The 14,302-nt window shown below is 34.5% G+C and overlaps 1 long non-coding RNA gene and 1 pseudogene across 1 annotated transcript; both read right to left on the bottom strand.

Annotated features, from left to right (window-relative positions):
* Nucleotides 1–2,383: 2,383 nt before the first annotated feature.
* Nucleotides 2,384–4,366, bottom strand: LOC133874712 (uncharacterized). The gene is made up of 3 exons (XR_009901354.1): nucleotides 4,059–4,366; nucleotides 3,574–3,609; nucleotides 2,384–2,996 (listed from the first exon to the last, which is right to left on the bottom strand). It is a non-coding gene; the product is annotated as an uncharacterized LOC133874712 (long non-coding RNA).
* Nucleotides 4,367–7,781: 3,415 nt separating this feature from the next.
* Nucleotides 7,782–14,302, bottom strand: part of LOC133874864 (probable leucine-rich repeat receptor-like serine/threonine-protein kinase At3g14840) — a 30,948-nt pseudogene continuing 24,427 nt past the window's right edge.

Genomic DNA, 14,302 nt, shown 5'->3' with positions numbered 1-14,302 from the left:
CAAAGGAAAAGGGATTCACCACATGTCGGGAGAAAACTCCTCCTGGCATTCGAATGGATCCAAGGGATCAAATGGTTTCGCTAAGCTGGATTTTCCCTGTTATTCGGTAGATGATCCCATAGTTTAGTTGGACTGGGTAGTTCAATATTTTGACTACAAGCAAACTCTGGAAGAGCAACAGATGTCATTGTCTGCTTTTCATTTAGAAAGCGAGGCCAATCAATAGTGGCAATGGATGAAGAAGGTGTACAAGGAGAGCCAACTGCCCATTACATGGCAAGTATTTGAAAAGGAGCTCCTGATCCGATTCGGTCCTACCGAAGTTGAGGATTATGACGAGGCACTCTCAAGAATCCAGCAAGAAGGGACATTGCGGGAATATCAACAGGAATTTGAGCGCTTGGCAAACAGGGTGGATGGGTGGCCTTAAAAGGAACTAGTGGGAAGATTCCTTGGCAGGTTAAAAAAAAGACATCGTCTCTGTTGTCCGGATGTTCAAACTGAAGACCCTCCGGGACGCCATTGAGCTAGTGCGGATGAGAGATGATAATCTCTCTAAACACCGAAAGACTGCACGAGGAGAAGGGCCGAAACCACAGCATACCAAAAGCTTCCCCAAAACCACCCACTCAATTGGGTTGACTTTTTCAACCGGGAACTCATCAAATACTACTCAACCATACTCATCTGGAGTTGCCAAGAAATTGTCATGGGAAGAAATGCAGAAAAGACGAGAGAAAGGCCTGTGTTTCGAGTGCTATGGAAAGTTCACATCGGGGCATTGTTGCCAAACGCCTCAAGTGTTATCTATTGGGGTTTATGCACCAGAGGAAAAGTATGAGGAGTTCGAAGATGGGGACACCAAAATGGTGGAAGGGAAGCATAGAACAGAAGACGTGGAACCCCTTATCTCACTACATGTGATCGCTGGCTATAATGGCCTGAGAACCATGCGAATCAAAGCTACTATTAACTGAATAACCTTGGTGATATTGATCGATAGTGGGTCCACCCACAATTTTGTGGACCAATTGGTTGCTCAATCACTGCGACTTGCAGTAACACCGATTAAGGAGTTCAGAGTCAAAGTGGTAAATAGTGAAAAATTACAGTGCAAGGAAAGGTATGAGGATGTGCCCATTTCAATACAGCAATTCCAGTTTTCAACTACTCTGTATTCTCTACCGTTGCATGGTTTAGATGTGGTTTTGGGAATCCAATGGTTGGAGAAGCTTGGCCTGGTCATGTGTGGTTTGAAAAAGATGACAATGAGCTTCCAATGGGGCAATCAAACCATTCTGCTGGGGGCTCAGGCTGTGACCCCCACTAATGAAATTCACATTCAGACCATTGATTGAGAGATGCTTGGGCGAGGAGAGTTATTTGCTCTAGTTCCAGTAGCAATGTCAGGAGCCCAGTCCTCATTAGTCCACCTGGATATCCATAACATGCTACAACAATACCACGACCTCCTAGAAGAACCCTCCATCGCATTTCATTGAAGGATGGCACAACCCCTGTAAATGTAAGGCCCTACCGGTATGCTCATTTTCAAAAAAAAAAAAAAAAAAAAAAATGAGATAGAAAGACAAGTTCAAGAGATGCTAACTATTGGACTGATTCGACAAAGCACAAGCCCTTTTTCTTCACCAATTCTATTAGTTAAAAAGAAGGACGGGTCATGGAGATTCTGCACAGATTATCTGGCTATCAATGCGGTGACTATCAACGACCGATTTCCAATCCCCACTGTGGACGATATGCTAGATGAGCTGCATGGGGCTGAGCACTACACCACATTGGATCTAAAGGCTGGATAAAATCAAATCTGCGTCTGTTCTGATGACATACCCAAAACGGCCTTCCAAACCCACAGTGGACACTACGAATATGTAGTAATGCCATTCGGCTTATGCAATGCGCCATCTACTTTCCAAGCCGCCATGAATGAGGTATTTCGGCCATATTTACGTCAATTCGTATTAGTCTTCTTTGACGATATACTGATTTACAGCAAAGGATGGGAGGAACATATGGCTCATCTTAGGAGGGTGTTCGAAATTTTACAAGACCACCAATTTTTCGTGAAACCTTCCAAATGCATATTTGGGGCTCGAGAAGTGGATTATTTGGGTCACATAATTTCTCATGAAGGCATACGAGTCGACAATCACAAAATTGAAGTAATGCAGTCCTGGCCGACACCAAAAACTATCACAGAGCTGCGTGGATTCCTTGGCCTTACAGGCTATTATCTTAAATTTGTTCGCAACCATGGCCTTATCGTAGCGCCATTAACAAATTTGGTTAAAAAGGGGAACTTTGGGTGGACTCCAAAGGCTGAAGCTGCTTTTAAGGAATTAAAGCGAGCTATGGTGACGACTCCTATCTTAGCTCCACTAGATTTTTCTAACATTTTTATTGTAGAGACAGACGCTTCAGATTATGGGAACAGTGTGATATTGAGTCAACAAGGACGACCCATTGCTTACTTAAGTAAGGCCCTTAGACCCTCTAAAAATGTGTGGTCAGTATACTCCAAAGAAATGCTTGTGATCATGGAGGCAGTCAAAACATGGCAACCATATTTGCTAGGTCAGAGGTTCCAAATCCGAACTAACCAGAAAAGTCTCAAATTTCTGCTAGAGCAGCGCATAGTTACCCCCGAGCAGCAGAAATGGGTCTCCAAACCGGTAGGTTTTGAATATAAAATTGTCTATCGCCCAAGCCGTTCCAATACAGCAGCTGACGCATTGTTAAGAATGCCCCATAGCCCCATACTTCTCTCTGCTACAACCAGCTGACTCAATGGCATTTCAGGGCCACAATTTGGCATATGGGAAGAATTGAAGCAAATCAATAAGGTGGATCCCTACATAATATCCTTAGCTCAGAAGTTGGTAACCAAGCCTAAATCCATGGCCAACTACAAGCTTCGTGATTGGCTACTCTACTTTAAAAATCTGGACAATCCTGATACTCCACTTCTTCGTAACCTGTATTAATATATAATACAGAGAGAAACAATAATACAAAAACACCTAGTGAGTCCACTGCTTTCAATAATATGATGATTACTGATTTATTTAACAATATACAATGCAACAATATGATGTAATGACAGTTTTATATGCACAGTCTTAATTATTTTCTTCTTGCGCTCCTCTCTTACCAGGGCCATTAAATCCCTGTTCGTTAAAGTGGCTAATTATTGGAGCATGAACTCCTCTCCATGTTTTCTTAGCTTTTCCGCACTAGTAGTCAAAGTAGCTTACTTAGTACATTGGTCATCTCGACAACCAAGTACATTGACCATCCCGACAGTCAATTAAGTAGCCATAACTTGCCTAGCACATTGACCATCCCGACAGCTAACTTGTACTTATTATTGTTTTTCACATAGGCGGTATGCCTGTCCATTGGTCATCCCGACAACCAACTTGTTATTAACCCTGCATCAGAATTATTAACAGTATGCAATATACCATTCTTATGCATATAATTAAATAAAGTAGAAATCACAACATTACAGAAAACAACCACGTATGATTCTCAGTGAGTAAGAATACTCACAGTTATTCTCCGCAATCTCTTAGCTTTGCAATAAATCTATCAACACAATAATATGTATATTAATTATCTATCAAACTAATCATTGTTTATAGACCCTCATCTCTTTATATTTATTATTATTGATCACTTCATTATATTTGAGACGATCACTTATAACAATTTTAAAACCTTGGTTCATGATTTGATGACGATGCTATATGACCAATACCACCAAATATGAACTTAAAGGATTAAAATATATCATAAGGACAATAAGAGTAAATACGATCAACTCATGAAAGTCATGAGGACAATAAAATATAAAAGGAAATATAAATACGATCAACTCATAAAAGTCATGAGGACATTGAAATATAAAAGTAGTTTATATTACTTTTTATTTTAATTATTTTTATCTCTTAAGCTTATTGGGTCTTTACACAATTCATAAAACAAGTAACTTGGAAACTATATAAAATAAATTAAAGTCTTATTTAATAACTTACCAAAAAGACATTTCATTATCTATTTGAATTCAGGATTTCCGTCCAAATGGAGGGCAGCTTACTCCGACCTATTTTTTGATAGTCAAACCTACTCTGATTGATGTGAAATTTTGAGGATAGATAGAAGACTTCAAGACAAACACTTTCTCTTTTTGGTTCGACTAAATCCGGGTTCGTTATGGTTCAGTTCTAGTCAGTCAAAGTTTCTGGTTTTAAAAGAGAGACAAGGAAGGCGAAAAGCTTTTGTAGCTTAATTTTGTTGCTACAATAGAGAGGGAGAGCTTGAGGGAGATGCAGAAAAACAGAGAGGAAGGAGAGAAATTGAGTGTGAGACTTGAAGAGGGCTTCTCCTTTTTATAGAGTATTCGAATGGCTTGGACCCATTTGAGTTGGAAATGATCTAATGGCTGGGGTGGGTTCTCTGCATCTAGGTGATGAGTTGTGATGGTGGGGTGTGATGAGTAGAAAGAAGGAGCCATGCGTGAAGGAGCTGCTGTCCACTTAATTGAAGGAATGTGTCCCACTTGTTTTGAAGACAACAAGCATCAAAATAAACATGGCAGCACATGCACATCTCTTTCTAGCAAGGAGAAGCATCAAATATCATTTTGTTATTAATAAAATAAGAACAGCAAGGAGGAACACCAAGTCACCTTAATCATTAGCCTTTCCCTAAAGCACAAAGAGTAGAGAACGTGAATAAGGGTTCTACACATGGTCCTTTAAGAAATAGAAATGGGTCCACAAATGTTATATATATCTGAATTCTCATCCTAGTTAAGGGTAGTATGATTTATGGGTGTTTTTGTAACCTTAACAATGTCCAAAAATTATGAAATTTGGAGGGTAGCTAGAGGACTTCAAGATAAGCGTTCTGGCTTTTGAATCGCTCAAAACGGAGTTCGTTTGACCCGGTTTCTATTATTCCAAAATTTAAAGTCCGTTTTGAGCTTTTAACAAATTGAAACTATAAACGCTTCTAAAAACAAATGAATATTTATTTTCATAAATATTCATATTATTCTTTTACCTTATTATTAAGTCTTAAATCTAATTTAAGACATTAAATCTTATGTCTTAAAATCTGGGGCGCTACAGATACTCAAGTGCGAAATTGAAGGAGTTTGTTGGAGTTGAATAGAATATATCGATGTGCCTGTATCAATGTGTTTCCATCAAGGTTGATAGGAGTGACTGCCCCTCTAGATTCATCAGGGTTCCTTGGAGGCCTATTGTGGAATGTTTGGCGTGACTAGATACCGCAAACAAAATGTCAATAATTTGTCCGTAATGTAACCTTATGCAATAGAGCCTTCCAGTGCAACTCTATTACGAACGATAAATTTGTATTGACCCATGCAATGTGTGTGTGTGTGTGTGTGAGAGAGAGAGAGAGAGAGGGGGAGAGAATCATAAAATTTTCATAATACAGACCTAGGCACGTTGAAGTACTGAGTCGTTGGAAAACACCTGCAAGTTTTGAAATTTTAGGTTTCTTTTTTTAAAAAAAAAGTTAGGTATGTGAATAATTCATGTCCTTTTTAATTGTGTAAACGACGTGAATACAACCACTATGTTTATTCACATCGCTTATACAAACATAAACGATGTGAATTATTCACTTTGTATACAGAAAGGATTTTAAAAAGGTCATGCAATTACTTTCTTTTTAATAAAAGACATCAATAATTGACGTCGTTTATTCTAAAAAATGACTTAATAAAGTAATTTCACGTCCTTTATGGCAAAAGGACACTATATTTTTAAACTTTATGTCCTTTATAAATAAAGGACAGAAAAATTAAGTTATTTAAAAATAAACAAAATCAACTTACAAATTAATAACGCTTGTTTAAATTGAACAAAAAAAAAATGACATAAAATGCTGGTTGTTTGTAGTGTTTCTCTTTTGATAGTTTTTAAAACCGAGATTGTAATTTGATAAAAATATACTAAAAATATATTTAAATATTAATTAAATAATAGTATTTTATTTTAATTTCCATACTTTTTTTATTTAAAAATCATTCTTCTCACATTTTGGGATGCATAATTATTATTTAAGCTTGTTTGTTCAAGTTTTTCTAACACCTCATTTTCAATTGATAATATGGCTAATTCACTTAATCCTTTTTATGATATTGTCGATCTTAGCTAGGATTTTATCAACTATAATTTTTTTTTAAAAAAATGTAACAAGTATTGTCAATAACTTTTTTATGAAAAATAGAGATGGCAGTGTATGTTGAAGTTTCTATAGCTAGGGTTTTTCTTCTCTAGCTCAAAAAGGATTAGAATAAGTCCTAGTGCAATTATGATTGATTAAAAGCTACAACGGTGGGGCCTAGGGGTGAAAATACGGATGCGGTTATTAGCAATATTCGCATCCGCATAATGCGGTTATCACTTTTTGGTATCTACATACTGGCATTTATTTCAGTTATTAAATGCGGTTATTATCCGTTATCTGCATATGATGTAATGAACGTTTTGGATTACTATCTAAATCTATATACAATATTAAATAATGCAACTATTACTATATGCAAGCTTAAATAAATTAAGGAAAAACTATATTTAAGCTCTCTAAACTACCAGCCTTTTTTAAATAGCACCCTAAATTACCAACGCTTGCACTATGACCCCCAAACTATCAAATAGTACCAAAAAGATCTCTTTTGTCAAAATATTCCTATAATATCCTTGCCACATGTCATATATTCAATTTAGAAAAAAAAAATTAAAACAATTTGAAAATAATAAAAATATTAAACAAAAACTATATATATATATATATATGAAGAGGTGGCTTAAGCCACCCCAATTTTCACCAAGGGAGCCACCCTTCATTTTTTTTTTTTTTCAATTTTTTTTAACTATTTTTTTAATAAATTTTATTTTTATTTTAAATTTTAAATTGTTTTAATTTTTTTTTTATTAAATTGAATATATGACACGTGACAATAGTATTATAGGAATATTTCGACAAAATGAGTGTTTTTGGCACTATTTGGTAGTTTGTGGGGCCATAGTGCAAGGGTTGGTAGTTTAGAGGGTACTTAAGAAGCGACTGGTAGTTTGGGGGCTTAAATGTAGTTTTTCCATAAATTAATATTGCACTTGTTACACAATTAATGATTATCAACTATAGAGGGTCTATCTCATAGTGTAATCAGGATTTCGATTACCCGAAGGGGAAGAAAAAAAAAAAAAAAAAAAAAAAAAAAAAAAAAAAAAAAAAAAAAAAAAAAAAAAAACCTTAAGATCCTAACTTACCAAATTCAAAACGACAAAATTGTACGTAGTGAGTTTAATTAAATATATATTATATATATTATATATAAAAGAAATGCGGATGAGGCTAATAACCGCATCTGCATACCCTAAAACTGCTTTCCACATCCGTATACACAGATAGCAGATAGCGGTTAGGTGTAGATAGCGAATGTGAATGGTTATTAACTGCCCGCATTTTCACCTTTAGTGGGACCTGTACCCACACATAAACCCGACATATTCAATAGTAATTTTGAAAAAGTGAGAGGATAGAGAAAGACAAGGAGAGGATGTATATAGCACGTCTATTTTGATTTGGACAAAATTACCCCTAATTGTGCAGCTAGGGTTGATTTTCAAAAAATATATATATTTTTTCAAACAATTTTAATGCATGTTAATTGTCATTTCCATAATAGGATTTGAATGAAAACACTGCACAAGACAAAATCACACACAAATAATGATGCCTATGTGGCTAGGAGTTTTGTGAAACTAAAATATTATCCTATAATAATAATAATGGCACATAATGAGTTTGATCCATGTAATCATGCCTCCTTCTTTCACAAGGGTAATCCGAGAGAACTTGTAAAATAAAAATGAAAAATATACCACAAACCTTTGCAAGTTAAGATTTATATTGACAACCAAACTTAGACATGGAGCTCCTTCAACTTCTCAAAGCTCTTTTCTCCCAGTAATCAGAATCCAAATTGACTGGATATAGATCAGCGGCAGAGGTAGAAGTAGTCCATGGGCCATCCATTGAGATACTCTCTGGCTGGCTCCCACTCCTATTCTGTTGTTTACTTTGTTGATATTGCTCCCACATTGCCTCTTTCATTTCATTATTTGAGACACTTGGATCTGAAACCAACCCTGGAACAACAATGTCGCCCTCAAGCATGCTCACCACTGCAAACATGGTAGGCCTAACTGCTGCTGAAGCATTGGCGCATAGGAGACCCACATTGATCATCACCATGACCTCTTCTTTCTTGTAGTTTGTGCCCAACCTTGGATCCACTAGTTCCAATAAACTTTCTTTCTCTTTTAAAAGAAGTGCCTGAAAATAGGGAGATAGGAGCAGTGTAAAAAAATTTTAGCCTTAAACTTGGAAAAAGACTATGGATTGGGCAAGAAATTAAGACGCTGAGAAAATTTCTTAGACAAGTCTAATTAGCAACAACATGCTAATGGTCAGAAACCTTGTCAACTTTCTTGCTCTACAAATATGACAACTGGATATTCATCATGAGACAATTCCCTAATCTACTTTTTAAGATTAACAAACACAAGGAGAATAAAAATTAACCAAGAGTTTAAAAGAAATAAATGCAAGAAAGAAAGAGGTTCAAAATACCCAATCAAGAAGTTGGAAAGAGGCCTCCTTGGCCCGGTAACTAGTGTTGGTCCTCCCACTGACGATTTCCAAGGCAACAATTCCAAAACTATAAACATCTGCTTTGTCGGTTAAATAACCCCACAATGCATATTCAGGTGCCATATATCCACTGCCAAATCACAAAACAATGGGTAGCATTCTCAGCATCAAGATTTTGTAAAAATTGCTGATATTAAGAGCAATAGTTTCTATATGTGCCTTCTTTTTCTTCTCCTTTTTTTTTTTGTTTCTTTTTTTTTTTTCGTTTTTTTTTTTGGTCTTAGTGGCATGGGTAAACAAAAATCAATACCATGAAGTAATCAAGTTAGCTTGTTAAACAATTCAAACAATGAAATTTCTCAAGCTGTAATTTTTTTGGTACTATTTAACTTTACTAACAATTCCTCTATTTTCAATTTTCTTTTTGTTTTCTCTTTCTTTTAGTCTACTGGTATCACATGAAAACAAGAAAAAAGATAATACAAAACTTTGTGAGATTAAATTAATACAAAGTAACTCACTAAGTTCCAGCAACTCGGGTGCTTATGTGTGTATTATCCTCTTCATCAAGCTTGGCCAAACCAAAGTCAGATATCTTCGGGTTGAGATTTTTATCAAGCAAGACATTAGTAGCCTTGATGTCTCTATGAACAATCTTCAGTCTCGATTCTTCATGGAGAAAGGCCAAACCTCTTGCTATACCAACACAAATCTTTTGTCTCATTGCCCAATCCAATTTCAACCCATATTCTTCTGGCCCTTTAATCAATCAAATTAAAAAAAAAAAAAAAAAAAAACAAAATATGATGGGCACACCAATGACAAAAAATCCACAACAAAAACAATCAAGTTCATGAAGGTAAAAGTTTACCAAACAAAACACGAGCGAGACTATTATTTTCCATGTATTCGTATACTAGCAACAATTGATTTCCTTCAATACAGCATCCATAGAGCTTAACAAGATGAGGGTGTTGCAAAGCAGAAATCATGCCTATCTCATTCACAAACTCACGATTTCCTTGCTTTGATTTGGAAGAAAGCTGTTTGACTGCAATTCTGGTGCCATCTGACAGAAGGCCCTGCATTTGGGAAACATAAACTTTTGTCATAAATGAGTAAGGAACACGTCAAAAAGAGGAAGAACTACAATAAGAAACATTCAATGAAAAGAAAAAATTTATTTTGCAAATACCTTATAAACGGAACCAAAACCACCTTCCCCAATTTTATTTGCAGCATCAAAGTTGTTTGTGGCAGCTTTGATTTGCCTTAAGGTGAATGTACCCGTTTGCAAGTTCAAACCCTTTAAATCTGAGGGAGATGCCAAGTTAGATACGGAAGCATGTCTAAGAAATTTGCAAAATTCTTGACATTCCACATAGTTTGAGACATTTTAAAGCCTGTTGTAAATTAGCTGTTTCCACTAGAAAGAATTAATTAGGGGTTGGTAAATAGTTTGATATATATTACCTTCTATATATATATATATATATTAGGAATTTATTTCATCCTTCAAGTGTATATATGCACCTATTGCGTGTTTAAACATATACATACACGAGGAACGATTCAAAAAATTTAAAAAATAAAAAAATAAAAACCACACATGGGGAAAAAAAAAAATTAAACGGAAAAAAGAATCCAAAGAACATATGAGAGATAAATATTTATTTATCTAATAACAATTTTAATTGCCTTGCAAATACCTTGTTCCATCTTAGATTTTTGTCCAAGACAGCATTTCCACCAGAGGATACCTAGAACCAAAAATATAACAAAAGCTCCAGCAACGACAATCCCGACCGTTGCAGCCAAAGATATACCAGTTCCATTTTCTAATATATAATCTGTTTGAAGAAAAAAAACATAAGAGTTACAATGAAAATAAACAAGAAAAAGGATTTCATTCTCTTATTCATCAATATGATTTTTTAATATCATTTCGTGAACTAGTACACATCAAACTGAAAAAATATAAAATAAAATCACAAAATGTGGACAAAAAAGACAAATACATTGATCTATGATACCATAAAGAAATTAAAAGGTTCAAATCAAATACTTTAAGGTAATTAGTGAAATATAATTAGCATCATGCTTTCTTAAACATTCCCAAATAAATAGAGACAAATTTACATCCTAAAATATAAGCAAGTATGAGAATGGTTCACTTTCAAACCATTGAAAGTTAGCGTGAACTCATAAAACATAAAACCTACCAGGATCAACCGCAGAAATAGCTGAAATAAGAGGACCATAGTATGATTTTCTTGGGATATCAGTTGTCCCCTTCCCAGCCCAGTACAAACGGATCTCCAAGGTATTATTAGTCACGACAGCAGTAAAATTTGTAATGAATTCCCTCCCAATTCCACCAGCCTCTTTTACAATGTTGAAATCCTTCCATACCAGCTTTCCCTACAATATAATAATCCATTTATGTCATGCTAACAACTACTTGAGTAACTACAAATTGGTTGATGAAAGTGGAAGTATATAGTAATAATTACCTGAATGTAAATATCAAATATACGCCTTCCCAAGCTTTTATATGTTTTGTCATCAATGAACACTATCTCCGCAAAATAGAGGTTTACTATGTAATTTCCATTTCTCATACAAAAAGCATAATAACTAAGAGAGAGAGGAGAAAGGCGTGCACTTGTGTATAGTTGAGGGTTGGTCATAAAGAGTTTGGATGAATTTTGCACAGTATAAATGTCAGTCTCATCATTATTATCCAAGAAATGACCAGTGCTGCTAAATGCCCAGTATTGTGAACTCGACTTGTAGAATTTTGAAGGTCCACCTGATTCAATATCAAGAGCATATGTAGTTCCATTAATGGGTACTGCTTCTCCACCGCAATTTATATGAAGCTTGTATGATTCTGGGATAAAAGCAACAACAAATTAGTAACAACTAAACAAGTAGACGTTATAGAATTCATATTCATCAAAAAAGAAAAGGAAGAAAATCTATTCAATACTTTTAATTGAGAGAGGAGTGGGGAGAGGAAAGGATGAGTTGGTACACTATTGAATATAACAATCTTGACGAGATATATGGCATTTCAACTTACTTTGATCAGGACAAACAAAGCTTCCCAAACACGAATCCAGGCCACTGTTGGAACATTCAAGGTCCAAAACAAGTTATTATTAATATCAAAAGTGGATTTATGTTTACTCATATCAAGGCAATACACAAGAAAGTTAATATCAGAAAATTTTGTGATACATATTTTTGATAGATGAAGTTGCTACTTACGAGTTATTGCCAATCAAAGAGTTTGCAAACAAGTTCCTGCAGAAATTAACAGAGAAAAGTTTGGTGAGTATGCCCATGAGCTCTTGCATTCAGACAAACAAGCTTAATTAGAATGAAGTCTTACAGATTAGGTTGACAACTTGATCCTCCAACCGTAAATTTGTTATATGAAAGATCACTACACTCAAAAGAAGCAAACATAATTCATTATCTTCCACAATGTAGCATGACCAGAAAAATTTAATATACATCATAGTACATTATATACTTGGAAGAGACGATAATATTAAAAATTAATTGTTCTCATACTTCATTCTATACAATCCAAGAGATTACACTTTAAACTCAACTTAAGTAGAAAAACGACAAGCTCTTTTCACCACTCATAAGGGGATTAGCTGCTAATCAATCATCATAAGCTAAGCAAATATGTTGCTAACATTCCCATAAACAAATACCAGAATAGTGGATGCCAATGAAAATTCATATTCTTTGGATCTTGTTTTTGAAGTTGGGATGCCATTTTTGACATATTTAGAAAAAGCCTCGGGAAGTAAAATCTAGGAGAGTAGAAACAGTTGGGAAACTTTCAGGAGTAGAAATTCATGGACATGATTAAAACTTGTAAGAAATAAATTTCTTTTATCTGATATGCTTTCAATCCTTCATTTTCATAATTAATTAAATGGACATGATTAAAACTTGTAAGAAAGAAATTCACATTTTGACATTCAGACCAATCAAATGGAGGAAGTGCTAGCAAAGCACGCAAGTAACTACATATTACTGAGGTCATACAAAGATACATTTTGTTTAGATACAGGCACAATTATCATTATTAATGAAATACCATATAGTGATTAGGATAAAAAAATACGTCAAAATGTTTGGTTAACAAATTGAATATATAGAATTTGGACGAGAAGCTTACACGCTGGCCTTTAATTTGGTCAGCATCTCAACAGGTCCAGTTAGCAAGTTGCCAGTTAAATACCTAAACAAAATCAATATGAACAATTTAGTATCATTAAGTAGTTTGTGCATTACAAATAAGATCTTGTTAAAACTCATCCGATGGCTAAATGGCTAAATGAATATTTATGCTTTGGATGATTTCATATTAACAATGATAAATTACATGGAATGGAGTGTTAAGTTAGCTACATCTTTCCTTTGAAAGAGGAACAACTTTAACTAGGAAGTAAATTTGAAAAATCCTTCTATGGTTGTCAACATTCAGTATTTAACTAAAGGAAACCTATAATTTCAATGACATGAAAGGACTTATATTTTCTATTTTAGCCTTTAGCATTCACACGACTGGGTATGCATTTAACAGAATACATTTTCAGCACTCAATTACCCATATGGATGATATATACATCCAATGAAAATACGTACTTCAAACTTTTTACAGAACCCTTATAACTAAAATCTGACTTGGTGTATTTAAGCCACATTAGTGCCACGTTATATTTTACAAGCCATTCACTTACTTCACCCTAGATAATTCTTTTTGGGGCCCAAAGTTTGTTTGAGTTTAACTTTGATGCTAAAAGAATAAATTATTTTTTTCCTGATTTTATACTTGAGGTCGTTTAAGGCCAGAATCTAGGAGTCATCCAGTTAATCCAATTGGAGATTGCCTAATAGATCAGGCCATTAAACTTTTCCTTCTTCATCCCCAGTAATGTGGTAATGATCACACTATCTCTCATCTATACAAAAATGGTTCTGTAATTTGAAAATATACATACAATTTAAAATGCATACATGTAATCTGAAATTTGTAGATTGGAAAAGTTGCGTGGAATATCTCCATTTAGTTTGTTAAAGCTGAGATCTCTGCAGGAAAAGTTATAATTAAATGAATTAGAAAACAAATAACACCCTAAAATACCAATTCTTTCCTGAAAAATATTACAAACAAACAACATATTGAAGTTGTCAAAACAAGAAAAGACAGTCATTTTTATATATGAATGTCATAAACAAAGTCAAAACAATGCTAATTTAGTGGGAATTCTTAAATCTTTTAAAAATCATTTTCAAATCCTGGGCCTTGGTTTAAGTTGCAAGTGGGTGGGAAAGGGAGGTCATAGTTTTGGTTTTTGTTTAAAATCTTATAAAATATAAATTTTCCTGGTATATCATTCATGCTTGATTGTGGCAGCCCATTAAGCTACCCATCTCTTTTCTTGTCAATTAAATAAGTTGTTAACTCATTTCTAGTGGGACAATTTTTTTCTTTGTTAGCATAAGTTCCCTTGTTGAATAATAAACTTCATTTTAATAATATTTATTTGAG

The sequence above is a fragment of the Alnus glutinosa genome, chromosome 8 (assembly GCF_958979055.1).
Source record: "Alnus glutinosa chromosome 8, dhAlnGlut1.1, whole genome shotgun sequence".
NCBI classification, from domain to species: domain Eukaryota; kingdom Viridiplantae; phylum Streptophyta; class Magnoliopsida; order Fagales; family Betulaceae; genus Alnus; species Alnus glutinosa.
This window is presented reverse-complemented; position numbering and strand designations above follow the sequence as displayed.